General features: G+C 27.6%; 1 protein-coding gene across 1 annotated transcript in view; it reads left to right on the top strand.

Annotated features, from left to right (window-relative positions):
• Nucleotides 1–373: 373 nt before the first annotated feature.
• TRPC1 (transient receptor potential cation channel subfamily C member 1) overlaps nt 374–14,912 on the top strand; it is a 73,366-nt gene continuing 58,827 nt past the window's right edge. Inside the window, exon 1 of the mRNA XM_068134495.2 lies at nt 374–500. The gene's annotated coding sequence lies outside the window, so the exon portion shown is untranslated. The remainder of the gene's footprint in view (nt 501–14,912) is intronic.

Here is a 14,912-nt window from a genome sequence, read left to right as displayed (position 1 = left end):
TTTGAAATTCTGAACAGAAGCGGTGTATGTCCTGCGTCCGCAAATTTCTCTTACGTTTGCCATCCGATGCTCAGTATGACTCAGTATACAAACGGTGTTTAGTTTGACCCCGTATTGGGGAATATTTTGGAAGCATTATTGTATATCCAAATGGATATCAATATATTTTTTGGAATTGTGTAAATACGTGGCAGTAAACCGTGCAAGAACAGGAAAACTCATTTGATGACGTCATTTTGCAGCGCACGTCATTTTGTGAATCAGACGGGCCACGCGGTGAATGAATTTGGAGGTGATTTGCTCGCAAGTCATAAAGTCAAAGGGAGAGCCTTGATGACGCTCTGACTGTACTGTAACCCCACTGTACCCTCTCAGTACTGTAAGCGATGCCAGGGGGCGAGGTTTACTCAGCGCGAGCTCCGATATTGCGTCACAATCGAGGATCGTCACACATTGCACGAGCCCATCGGTACATCCGCTAAAGGAGCATCGATATTAAGGTGAGACTGGCATTCGGAGAGGTCGGATTCATTTTAGTAAATCTATTTCCATTCATTGTAAATGGCTCTCGGCTCGTCCATTGTGTATACATATATTTACACTGGCTGGTCGGAGCTCACCTTTTATTCATGGTTTCGCAGGTAGCTTCACTTGGTCATTATAATGCTGCTTGGTTATTTTATAATTTATATGCAGATGTCGTTATTTCGCCTCCTATTGTTATTGTATTCTCATTATAATTATGGGGGCTGGCAGGATGGCCGAGACCTCGATGTAAATCCCATAATTTACCTTCCTGCTTACCAGGAGACTCACTTGGCCATCTAACGTATGCCCGTCTGTCGACATTAGTTGGTGGATATTAAAGATCCCACTATGTCCTTCGCGAAGAGTAGGCGAGCTATCGTTGGCATCCTGAACAAATTACAAATTACTGCCCTAATCTTAGTCCAACGTCAGGGCAGGCCATCCGGTTCGTGAAAGACTTGGGCCAAGCTTCCTCCGGCGAACCCCTGAAGAACGTAAATGAATGTGAGGTGCTGGGGATGGTAACAATAATGGAAATAGGGATTACATGATACGAGGGGTAACCTTGGAGCACGTCACACAGGAGAAGCATCTGGGGGTGGTAATAGAAACGGAGGGGTAAGCATTGAGGACCAGGTAGTTTGGGCGTCGATCGTTGTGGGACCGTGGGGTGGTGGGGAGGCAGGGACATCCCCCCGCCACCCCCCTCGCTACTTTTTGGGTCGAGAGAACAGGAAAATGTGCGCACGGTACTCAAAGGATTACAAGTTTTCCTTACAATGGATTTAATGGATTTTGTGAAAATTTTGAATAAACGATTAATTACTTATTGAGTCGAATATTAATAGATTAAATGAAAAGTTTGAATGAGCGATTAATTACTTATTGAGTGGAATATTTATAGATTTCGTGAAAAGTTTGAATAAGCGATTAATTACTTATTGAGTGGAATATTAATAGATTAAATGAAAAGTTTGAATGAGCGATTAATTACTTATTGAGTGGAATATTAATCGATTTTGTGAAAAGTTTGAATGAGTGATTAACTACATATTGAGTGGAATATTTATAGATTTCATGAAAAGTTTGAATGAGCGATTAATTACTTATTGAGTGCAATATTAATAGATTTTGTGAAAAGTTTGAATGAGCGATTAATTACTTATTGAGTGCAATATTAATAGATTTTGTGAAAAGTTTGAATGAGCGATTAATTACTTATTGAGTGCAATATTAATAGCTTTTGTGAAAAGTTTGAATGAGCGATTAATTACTTATTGAGTGCAATATTAATAGATTTTGTGAAACGTTTGAATAAGCAATTAATTACTTATTGAGTGGAATATTTATAGATTTCGTGAAAAGTTTGAATGAGCGATTAATTACTTATTGAGTGGAATATTTAAAGATTTTGTGAAACGTTTGAATGAGTGATTCATTACATATTAAGTGGAATATTAATAGATTTTATGAAAAGTTTGAATGAGCAATTAATTACTTATTGAGTGGAATATTTATAGATTTTATGAAAAGTTTGAATGAGCGATCAATTACTTATTGAGTGTAATATTAATAGATTTTATGAAAAGTTTGAATGAGTGATTCATTACATATTAAGTGGAATATTAATAGATTTTATGAAAAGTTTGAATGAGCAATTAATTACATATTGAGTGGAATATTAACAGATTAAATGAAAAGTTTGAATGAGTGATTCATTACTTATTGAGTGGAATATTTATAGATTTTATGAAAAGTTTGAAAAAGCAATTAATTCCATATTGAGTGGAATATTAATAGATTTTATGAAAAGTTTGAATGAGCGATTAATTACATATTGAGTGGAATATTAATAGATTATATGGAAAGTTTGAATGAGCGATTCATTACATATTAAGTGTAATATTAATAGATTTTATGAAAAGTTTGAATGAGCAATTAATTACATATTGAGTGGAATATTAATAGATTATATGGAACGTTTGAATGAGCGATTAATTACTTATTGAGTGCAATATTAATAGATTTTGTGAAACGTTTGAATAAGCAATTAATTACTTATTGAGTGGAATATTTATAGATTTCGTGAAAAGTTTGAATGAGCGATTAATTACTTATTGAGTGGAATATTTAAAGATTTTGTGAAACGTTTGAATGAGTGATTCATTACATATTAAGTGGAATATTAATAGATTTTATGAAAAGTTTGAATGAGCAATTAATTACTTATTGAGTGGAATATTTATAGATTTTATGAAAAGTTTGAATGAGCGATCAATTACTTATTGAGTGTAATATTAATAGATTTTATGAAAAGTTTGAATGAGTGATTCATTACATATTAAGTGGAATATTAATAGATTTTATGAAAAGTTTGAATGAGCAATTAATTACATATTGAGTGGAATATTAACAGATTAAATGAAAAGTTTGAATGAGTGATTCATTACTTATTGAGTGGAATATTTATAGATTTTATGAAAAGTTTGAAAAAGCAATTAATTCCATATTGAGTGGAATATTAATAGATTTTATGAAAAGTTTGAATGAGCGATTAATTACATATTGAGTGGAATATTAATAGATTATATGGAAAGTTTGAATGAGCGATTCATTACATATTAAGTGTAATATTAATAGATTTTATGAAAAGTTTGAATGAGCAATTAATTACATATTGAGTGGAATATTAATAGATTATATGGAAAGTTTGAATGAGCGATTCATTACATATTAAGTGTAATATTAATAGATTTTATGAAAGGTTTGAATGAGTGATTCATTACTTATTGAGTGGAATATGAATAGATTTTATGAAAAGTTTGAATAAGCGATTAATTACATATTAAGTGTAATATTAATAGATTTTATGAAAAGATTGAAAAAGCAATTAATTCCATATTGAGTGGAATATGAATAGATTTTATGAAAGGTTTGAATGAGCGATTAATTACATGTTGAGTGGAATATTAATGGATTTTCTGGAAAGTTTGAATGAGCGATTCATTCCATATTAAGTGTAATATTAATAGATTTTATGAAAAGTTTGAATGAGCAATTAATTCCATATTGAGTGGAATATTAATAGATTTTATGAAAAGTTTGAATAAGCGATTAATTACATGTTGAGTGAAATATTAATAGATTTTCTGGAAAGTATGAATAAGCGATTCATTGCATATTAAGTGTAATATTAATAGATTTTATGAAAAGTTTGAATGAGCAATTAATTACTTATTGAGTGGAATATTAATAGATTTTATGAAAAGTTTGAATGAGCGATTCATTACATATTAAGTGTAATATTAATAGATTTAATGAAAAGTTTGAATGAGCAATTAATTCCATATTGAGTGGAATATCAATAGATTTTATGAAAAGTTTGAATGAGTGATTAATTACTTATTAAGTGGAATATGAATAGATTTTCTGGAAAGTTTGAATGAGCGATTAATTACTTATTGAGTGGAATATTTATAGATTTAGTGAAAAGTTTGAATGAGTGATTCATTACATATTAAGTGGAATATTAATAGATTTTATGAAAAGTTTGAATGAGCAATTAATTCCATATTGAGTGGAATATTAATAGATTTTATGAAAAGTTTGAATAAGCGATTAATTACATGTTGAGTGAAATATTAATAGATTTTCTGGAAAGTATGAATAAGCGATTCATTGCATATTAAGTGTAATATTAATAGATTTTATGAAAAGTTTGAATGAGCAATTAATTACTTATTGAGTGGAATATTAATAGATTTTATGAAAAGTTTGAATGAGCGATTCATTACATATTAAGTGTAATATTAATAGATTTAATGAAAAGTTTGAATGAGCAATTAATTCCATATTGAGTGGAATATTAATAAATTTTATGAAAAGTTTGAATGAGCGATTAATTACATGTTGAGTGGAATATTAATAGATTTTCTGGAAAGTTTGAATGAGCGATTAATTACTTATTGAGTGGAATATTCATAGATTTATTGAAAAGTTTGAATGAGTGATTCATTACATATTAAGTGGAATATTAATAGATTTTATGAAAAGTTTGAATGAGCGATTAATTACATATTGAGTGGAATATTAATAGATTCTATGAAAAGTTTGAATGAGCGATTAATTACATATTGAGTGGAATATTAATAGATTATATGAAAAGTTCGAATGAGCGATTCATTACATATTAAGGGGAATGTTAATAGATTTTATGGTAAGTTTGAATGAGCGATTAATTACATATTGAGTGGAATATTAATTGATTTTATGAAAAGTTTGAATGAGCGATTCATTACATATTAAGTGGAATATTAATAGCTTTATGAAAGGTTTGAATGAGCGATTAATTACTTATTGAGTGGAATATTAATAGATTTTATGGAAAGTTTGAATGAGCGATTAATTACATATTGAGTGGAATATTAATAGCTTCTATGAAAAGTTTGAATGAGCGATTAATTACATATTGAGTGGAATATTAACATATTTTATGAAAAGTTTGAATGAGCGATTAATTACATATTGAGTGGAATATTAATAGATTTCATGAAAAGTTTGAATGAGCGATTAATTACATATTGAGTGGAATATTAATAGATTTCATGAAAAGTTTGAATGAGCGATTAATTACATATTGAGTGGAATATTAATAGATTATATGAAAAGTTTGAATGAGCGATTAATTACATATTGAGTGGAATATTAATAGATTATATGAAAAGTTTGAATGAGCGATTAATTACTTATTGAGTGGAATATGAATAGATTTTATGGAAAGTTTGAATGAGCGATTAATTACATATTAAGTGGAATATTAATAGATTATATGAAAAGTTTGAATGAGCGATTAATTACCTATTTAGTGGAATATTAATAGATTTTATGAAAGGTTTGAATGAGCGATTAATTACTTATTGAGTGGAATATGAATAGATTTTATGAAAAGTTTGAAAAAGCAATTAATTCCATATTGAGTGGAATATTAATTGATTTTATGAAAAGTTTGAATGAGCGATTCATTACATATTAAGTGTAATATTAATCGATTTGATGAAAAGTTTGAATGAGCAATTAATTACATATTGAGTGTAATATTAATCGATTTTATGAAAAGTTTGAATGAGCAATTAATTCCATATTGAGTGGAATATTAATAGATTTCATGAAAAGTTTGAATGAGTGATTAATTACTTATTAAGTGGAATATGAATAGATTTTATGAAAAGTTTGAATGAGCGATTCATTACTTATTGAGTGGAATATGAATAGATTTTATGAAAAGTTTGAATAAGCGATTAATTACTTATTGAGTGGAATATGAATAGATTTTATGAAAAGTTTGAATAAGCGATGAATTACTTATTGAGTGAAATATTAATAGATTTTAGGAAAAGTTTGAATGAGTGATTAATTACTTAATGAGTGGAATATTAATAGATTTTATGAAAAGTTTGAATCAGCAATTAATTACTTATTGAGTGGAATATGAATAGATTTTATGAAAAGTTTGAATAAGCGATTAATTACTTATTGAGTGGAATATGAATAGATTTTATGAAAAGTTTGAATAAGCGATTCATTACTTATTGAGTGGAATATGAATAGATTTTATGAAAAGTTTGAATCAGCAATTAATTACTTATTGAGTGGAATATGAAAAGATTTTATGAAAAGTTTGAATAAGCGATTAATTACTTATTGAGTGGAATATGAATAGATTTTATGAAAAGTTTGAATGAGCGATTCATTACTTATTGAGTGGAATATGAATAGATTTCATTAAAAGTTTGAATAAGCGATTAATTACTTATTGAGTGGAATATTAACAGATTAAATGAAAAGTTTGAATGAGCGATTAATTACTTATTGAGTGGAATATGAATAGATTTTATGAAAAGTTTGAATAAGCGATTAATTACTTATTGAGTGGAATATGAATAGATTTTATGAAAAGTTTGAATAAGCAATTAATTACATATTAAGTGGAATATTAGTAGATTTTATGAAAAGTTTGAATAAGCGATTAATTACTTATTGAGTGGAATATGAATAGATTATATGAAAGGTTTGAATGAGCGATTCATTACATATTAAGTGGAATATTAATAGATTTTATGAAAAGTTTGAATAAGCGATTAATTACTTATTGAGTGGAATATTAATAGATTTTATGAAAAATTTGAATAAGCAATTAATTACTTATTAAGTGGAATATTAATAGATTTTATGAAAAGTTTGAATGAGCGATTAATTACTTATTGAGTGGAATATGAATAGATTTTATGAAAAGTTTGAATAAGCGATTAATTACTTATTGAGTGGAATATGAATAGATTTTATGAAAAGTTTGAATAAGCGATTAATTACCTATTGAGTGGAATATTAAAAGATTTTATGAAAGGTTTGAATGAGCGATTCATTACTTATTGAGTGGAATATTAATAGATTTTATGAAAAGTTTGAATGAGCGATTCATTACATATTAAGTGGAATATTAATAGATTATATGAAAGGTTTGAATGAGCGATTAATTACATATTGAGTGAAATATTAATAGATCTTATGAAAAGTTTGAATGAGCGATTAATTACTTCTTGAGTGGGTTATTAATAGATTTTGTGAAAAGTTTGAATGAGCGATTAATTACTTATTGAGTGCAATATTAATAGATTTTGTGAAAAGTTTGAATGAGCGATTAATTACTTATTGAGTGGAATATTAATAGATTAAATGAAAAGTTTGAATGAGTGATTCATTACATATTAAGTGGAATATTAATAGATTTTATGAAAAGTTTGAATGAGTGATTAATTACATATTGAGTGGAATATTTATAGATTTTATGAAAAGTTTGAATAAGCAATTAATTACATGTTGAGTGGAATATTAATAGATTTTATGAAAAGTTTGAATAAGCGATTAATTACATATTGAGTGGAATATTAATAGATTTTATGAAAAGTTTGAATGAGTGATTCATTACATATTAAGTGGAATATTAATAGATTTTCTGGAAAATTTGAATGAGCGATTCATTACATATTAAGTGTAATATTAATAGATATTATGAAAGGTTTGAATGAGCGATTAATTACATGTTGAGTGGAATATTAATAGATTTTCTGGAAAGTTTGAATGAGCAATTCATTACATATTACGTGTAATATTAATAGATTTTATGAAAAGTTTGAATGAGCAATTAATTACATATTGAGTGTAATATTAATAGATTTTATGAAAAGTTTGAATGAGCAATTAATTCCATATTGAGTGTAATATTAATAGATTTTATGAAAAGTTTGAATGAGTGATTAATTACATGTTGAGTGGAATATTAATAGATTTTCTGGAAAGTTTGAATGAGCGATTCATTACATATTAAGTGTAATATTAATAGATTTTATGAAAAGTTTGAATGAGCAATTAATTACTTATTGAGTGGAATATTTAGAGATTTCGTGAAAACTTTGAATGAGTGATTAATTACATATTGAGTGGAATATTAATAGATTTTATGAAAAGTTGGAATGAGCGATTAATTACTTATTGAGTGGAATATTAATAGATTTCATGGAAAGTTTGAATGAGCAATTAATTACTTATTGAGTGGAATATTTTTAGATTTAGTGAAAAGTTTGAATGAGTGATTCATTACATATTAAGTGGAATATTAATAGATTTTATGAAAAGTTTGAATGAGCGATTAATTACATATTGAGTGGAATATTAATAGATTCTATGAAAAGTTTGAATGAGCGATTAATTACATATTGAGTGGAATATTAATAGATTATATGAAAAGTTCGAATGAGCGATTCATTACATATTAAGGGGAATGTTAATAGATTTTATGGTAAGTTTGAATGAGCGATTAATTACATATTGAGTGGAATATTAATTGATTTTATGAAAAGTTTGAATGAGCGATTCATTACATATTAAGTGGAATATTAATAGCTTTATGAAAGGTTTGAATGAGCGATTAATTACTTATTGAGTGGAATATTAATAGATTTTATGGAAAGTTTGAATGAGCGATTAATTACATATTGAGTGGAATATTAATAGCTTCTATGAAAAGTTTGAATGAGCGATTAATTACATATTGAGTGGAATATTAACATATTTTATGAAAAGTTTGAATGAGCGATTAATTACATATTGAGTGGAATATTAATAGATTTCATGAAAAGTTTGAATGAGCGATTAATTACATATTGAGTGGAATATTAATAGATTTCATGAAAAGTTTGAATGAGCGATTAATTACATATTGAGTGGAATATTAATAGATTATATGAAAAGTTTGAATGAGCGATTAATTACATATTGAGTGGAATATTAATAGATTATATGAAAAGTTTGAATGAGCGATTAATTACTTATTGAGTGGAATATGAATAGATTTTATGGAAAGTTTGAATGAGCGATTAATTACATATTAAGTGGAATATTAATAGATTATATGAAAAGTTTGAATGAGCGATTAATTACCTATTTAGTGGAATATTAATAGATTTTATGAAAGGTTTGAATGAGCGATTAATTACTTATTGAGTGGAATATGAATAGATTTTATGAAAAGTTTGAAAAAGCAATTAATTCCATATTGAGTGGAATATTAATTGATTTTATGAAAAGTTTGAATGAGCGATTCATTACATATTAAGTGTAATATTAATCGATTTGATGAAAAGTTTGAATGAGCAATTAATTACATATTGAGTGTAATATTAATCGATTTTATGAAAAGTTTGAATGAGCAATTAATTCCATATTGAGTGGAATATTAATAGATTTCATGAAAAGTTTGAATGAGTGATTAATTACTTATTAAGTGGAATATGAATAGATTTTATGAAAAGTTTGAATGAGTGATTCATTACTTATTGAGTGGAATATGAATAGATTTTATGAAAAGTTTGAATAAGCGATTAATTACTTATTGAGTGGAATATGAATAGATTTTATGAAAAGTTTGAATAAGCGATGAATTACTTATTGAGTGAAATATTAATAGATTTTAGGAAAAGTTTGAATGAGTGATTAATTACTTAATGAGTGGAATATTAATAGATTTTATGAAAAGTTTGAATCAGCAATTAATTACTTATTGAGTGGAATATGAATAGATTTTATGAAAAGTTTGAATAAGCGATTAATTACTTATTGAGTGGAATATGAATAGATTTTATGAAAAGTTTGAATAAGCGATTAATTACTTATTGAGTGGAATATTTATAGATTTTATGAAAAGTTTGAATGAGCGATCAATTACTTATTGAGTGTAATATTAATAGATTTTATGAAAAGTTTGAATGAGTGATTCATTACATATTAAGTGGAATATTAATAGATTTTATGAAAAGTTTGAATGAGCAATTAATTGCATATTGAGTGGAATATTAACAGATTAAATGAAAAGTTTGAATGAGTGATTCATTACTTATTGAGTGGAATATTTATAGATTTTATGAAAAGTTTGAAAAAGCAATTAATTCCATATTGAGTGGAATATTAATAGATTTTATGAAAAGTTTGAATGAGCGATTAATTACATATTGAGTGGAATATTAATAGATTATATGGAAAGTTTGAATGAGCGATTCATTACATATTAAGTGTAATATTAATAGATTTTATGAAAAGTTTGAATGAGCAATTAATTACATATTGAGTGGAATATTAATAGATTATATGGAAAGTTTGAATGAGCGATTCATTACATATTAAGTGTAATATTAATAGATTTTATGAAAGGTTTGAATGAGTGATTCATTACTTATTGAGTGGAATATGAATAGATTTTATGAAAAGTTTGAATAAGCGATTAATTACATATTAAGTGTAATATTAATAGATTTTATGAAAAGATTGAAAAAGCAATTAATTCCATATTGAGTGGAATATGAATAGATTTTATGAAAGGTTTGAATGAGCGATTAATTACATGTTGAGTGGAATATTAATGGATTTTCTGGAAAGTTTGAATGAGCGATTCATTCCATATTAAGTGTAATATTAATAGATTTTATGAAAAGTTTGAATGAGCAATTAATTACATATTGAGTGTAATATTAATAGATTTTATGAAAAGTTTGAATGAGCAATTAATTCCATATTGAGTGGAATATTAATAGATTTTATGAAAAGTTTGAATAAGCGATTAATTACATGTTGAGTGAAATATTAATAGATTTTCTGGAAAGTATGAATAAGCGATTCATTGCATATTAAGTGTAATATTAATAGATTTTATGAAAAGTTTGAATGAGCAATTAATTACTTATTGAGTGGAATATTAATAGATTTTATGAAAAGTTTGAATGAGCGATTCATTACATATTAAGTGTAATATTAATAGATTTAATGAAAAGTTTGAATGAGCAATTAATTCCATATTGAGTGGAATATCAATAGATTTTATGAAAAGTTTGAATGAGTGATTAATTACTTATTAAGTGGAATATGAATAGATTTTCTGGAAAGTTTGAATGAGCGATTAATTACTTATTGAGTGGAATTTTTATAGATTTAGTGAAAAGTTTGAATGAGTGATTCATTACATATTAAGTGGAATATAAATAGATTTTATGAAAAGTTTGAATGAGCAATTAATTCCATATTGAGTGGAATATTAATAGATTTTATGAAAAGTTTGAATAAGCGATTAATTACATGTTGAGTGAAATATTAATAGATTTTCTGGAAAGTATGAATAAGCGATTCATTGCATATTAAGTGTAATATTAATAGATTTTATGAAAAGTTTGAATGAGCAATTAATTACTTATTGAGTGGAATATTAATAGATTTTATGAAAAGTTTGAATGAGCGATTCATTACATATTAAGTGTAATATTAATAGATTTAATGAAAAGTTTGAATGAGCAATTAATTCCATATTGAGTGGAATATTAATAAATTTTATGAAAAGTTTGAATGAGCGATTAATTACATGTTGAGTGGAATATTAATAGATTTTCTGGAAAGTTTGAATGAGCGATTAATTACTTATTGAGTGGTGTAATAATGTTGCTTCTGGGACACCTCCGTTTAACATGTGAAATCCCTATCTAATGTCATTTACCCCCTTGTCTTTTTCAAAAATCATAAACACCTCTATTTCTCCCACCCTCATCTTTATGAACCTTTTGTCTGTAGTACCTATCCTTAATGTTGTTCATTAGACCACTCAAACACTACAAATATTTGTTTTCTCTTATAGACCTATCATCCTTCTTCTACATATCATCTGGCAGATTAATCTTTGACCCACTCAAACATTGACCCATTCACTTCCATATTAATTCTTTCCCTCCCTCATTGCCCCTAAACACCTATATTTCTCTCACCCTGTTCTTTACGAACCTTCTAACCTTTTGACATGTTATCCTTATTCATTAGACCACTTAAACACCTGTGATCCTTCTGACCTCATGGACCTTTTAACCTTTTACTCTTAATATCATCTGGTGAATATAACCCACTCAAACAACGACCCTACAAATATTTGTTTATGCGTGGGAAATAATTTAATTCTCCTACAACTCTCTTCACCATCTAATATATTAACAAAAAATATGTTTGAGTTTGGTTCTTTATTAAGATATTTTAACTGAGCTAAGATAAAATGGTAAACCTCCCTCAATGTTCTTGCTTGAGCGCCTCCAGTGCCACATACCATTTTTAAATTAAAGTATATATTTTCCTGACAACCATCAAAGTTTTCCGTCCACTCAAAAATATTTCCATCTTTTTTACCCAATTCACCGGTATTTAAATTAATTCTCTTATTTGTTTTGTGAACTTTTTTACCAGTTGCCTTTTCAATTATACCTATTTGATATTTTTCACATTCATTATGTTTTCCATTTATATACCAAGGTTGATTACACCTCCACTCTTTAGTCTGGTTGATACTTGGTTCTATCATTTATATAATAGTAAAAAAGGCGGCGGTAGCCCGTTAAAATCCCCAACCCCCCCCCTTTTTAACTTATCACTTATATATATCTTATCACTTATATATATCTTATCACTTATGTATATCTTATCACTTATATATATATCTTATCACTTATATATATATCTTATCACTTATATACTTATATAACCATAAGGGAGACTATCAATTCCATTTTCTAAAATAAACCTCTTATCATCAAAAGCCCCCAATGCTTTCTTATTTATCTCTTCTGAATATAATTGATGTTTATAACTTCTTATTCCATTAATCTTTCTAAACTCTTCTTTCTTTGTTGTTAAACAGTTATAATAATCCTTAAAGTTTATTGTTTCTTTAATAACATTTTTCTTTACACCTTTTAACTTCTTATCAGTCTTTTCAACGTTATTCACAATGTATTTATAAGCATAAGCCTTTGACCTCAATCCCACAAATTCACTCATAACATTTCCTCCTAATTCATCCTTGAACTTTCCAATCACCTTTTTATTTTTAGAAGAGAACAACTCACTCTCTGGACTGTAATTACTCGTGTCATAGATATTAATGTCTCTTTTCATGTCTGAATAAACATCGTTGGTATTAATTTTCAAAATAAAACTATCTGTATCCATATAAAGTAGATTAACATCATTTTGATATTTCTTCCTCAAGTTATTATAAAAGTAATCATACATTAATGACTTTGATAAATCAAGAATTGTTGTTCCAATATAAATAGGTTTGTTCATTTCAATACTCTCTTTAATCAAATGGATCGCACAAAAGTTCTCAGTAAAGACCTCAGCTCGAGTAAAACTCGGTCTATTAATTAATTTTGATGCTTGTTCCCAAGATGTTGATAGTCTGATATTTTGTCTTTTCCTCACATTCTCCATAGTCTTACCAAAGACCGCATTATTCATCAATTTATAAAAGTCTTTCTCAAAATCTGTTTTTGACTCTGTTCTTCTTTGTGTATTAAAATCAATGTACCCCTTTAACCAATGACTTTGATTGAACTTTAGAACCCTATGGATCTTCTCTACTCTTAGACCTTTTGATAAATATTGTCGCAAATTTCTTTGGTGTAGAACATAATTTTTCTTGTTATATAATGTAGTAAGTAATTTTTCTGTTGATTCACCTATATCAAACGATCGTTGATAATCACTCAACCATTCTTTCTTTGGACTTGCTTTCTCACAAGCAAATGGGAGATCTTTGTGTAGGTTATGGAGTTCCTCTGGATATTTTAAATCAATTTCAAAATAATAACCAACTTTTTCTTCATCCAATTCTTTTTGTGTAGAGATACATACATCTTGTAAAACGTTTTTGTAGTCTTTTTCCTTTACCCATCTAAGTTTTCCATAAGGAAGAGCCTGAGACATTGCCCAGCCATACAGGTTGTTCGCGTCATAGTACATCAAGTAAGAACTCTCTTTCGTTGGATCATAATTTGGAAGATATTTGTTATTTGCTTTTGCGTATCTACTCGAGCAGACTTGTGAAATTCCACCTCTTTTTGCCTTTTCAATCATCAAAAGCATATCAACATCGGTTATCAAATCCAAATCTTGTTTTGTCATTTTCAACATCGCACTCCAGGCCAATCCAGGTGCTGTGTAGTAGTGAGCAGGATCCAATCCATATCCAGTGCGACAAACAGATCTAAAGGCTTCAAATACATCGGCCAATAAAAGCACATCAGTTTTGAGATACAAATCGTGATACTCGCCAAGATTCTTGATGTTATATTTTTCCCAAACATTTTGTGCGTGTACATAATCTTTATCAGATATATGACTATTATTTAATTTGTTATAGAAATTTTCTTTTGAAGGAAGTTGTGTTTCATTGAATCTCTCAAATGAGTCCATATAGTCATAGGGGTAAATTCCCTTTTGTGTTAGAAAATCTTTATCTAAAAAATACTCTGAAAGACATGGAAACTCTTTTAGATTTTGAACCAAGTTAACCAATGGACTTGCCATGAATTTAAATGTATCAAGAAATCTGATATGAGTAATAGGAGATGTGTGAATTGTTTTTGTGAATGAAATGTATTTCTGATCCGTGTTTGGAATTGCTGAGATACTTCCAGAAGTCTTTGAGAGTTCCTTGATAAATAGATGTGTATCATAATGAGCGTTGTTATGAAGAAAGACAGGAATGAAAGAGGGGAGTTGATAATTAATATTACAACTTTGATGAGCCGGACCTCTATATTTACCAGTGAGATGACAATGGTCTCTAACCTTTAGACCTTTACCAATTTTCTCCTCACAAATATGACAGACATTGTTTTTTATAAATTCCCTTTTTTCTTTACTTGTTAAGGACATTGGTTTATTGGTTTCTCTCATTATCTTGGTTAATCGAACACAGTCTTTTTCTAGTCGTTTCACAAACTCCTCTGGGGTATTTGAGC

Source organism: Myxine glutinosa, chromosome 13 (assembly GCF_964187855.1).
Source record: "Myxine glutinosa chromosome 13, kmMyxGlut1.1, whole genome shotgun sequence".
Lineage (NCBI taxonomy): Eukaryota > Metazoa > Chordata > Myxini > Myxiniformes > Myxinidae > Myxine > Myxine glutinosa.
The sequence above is the reverse complement of the archived record's forward strand: the minus strand, read 5'-3'. Positions and strand labels throughout refer to the sequence as shown.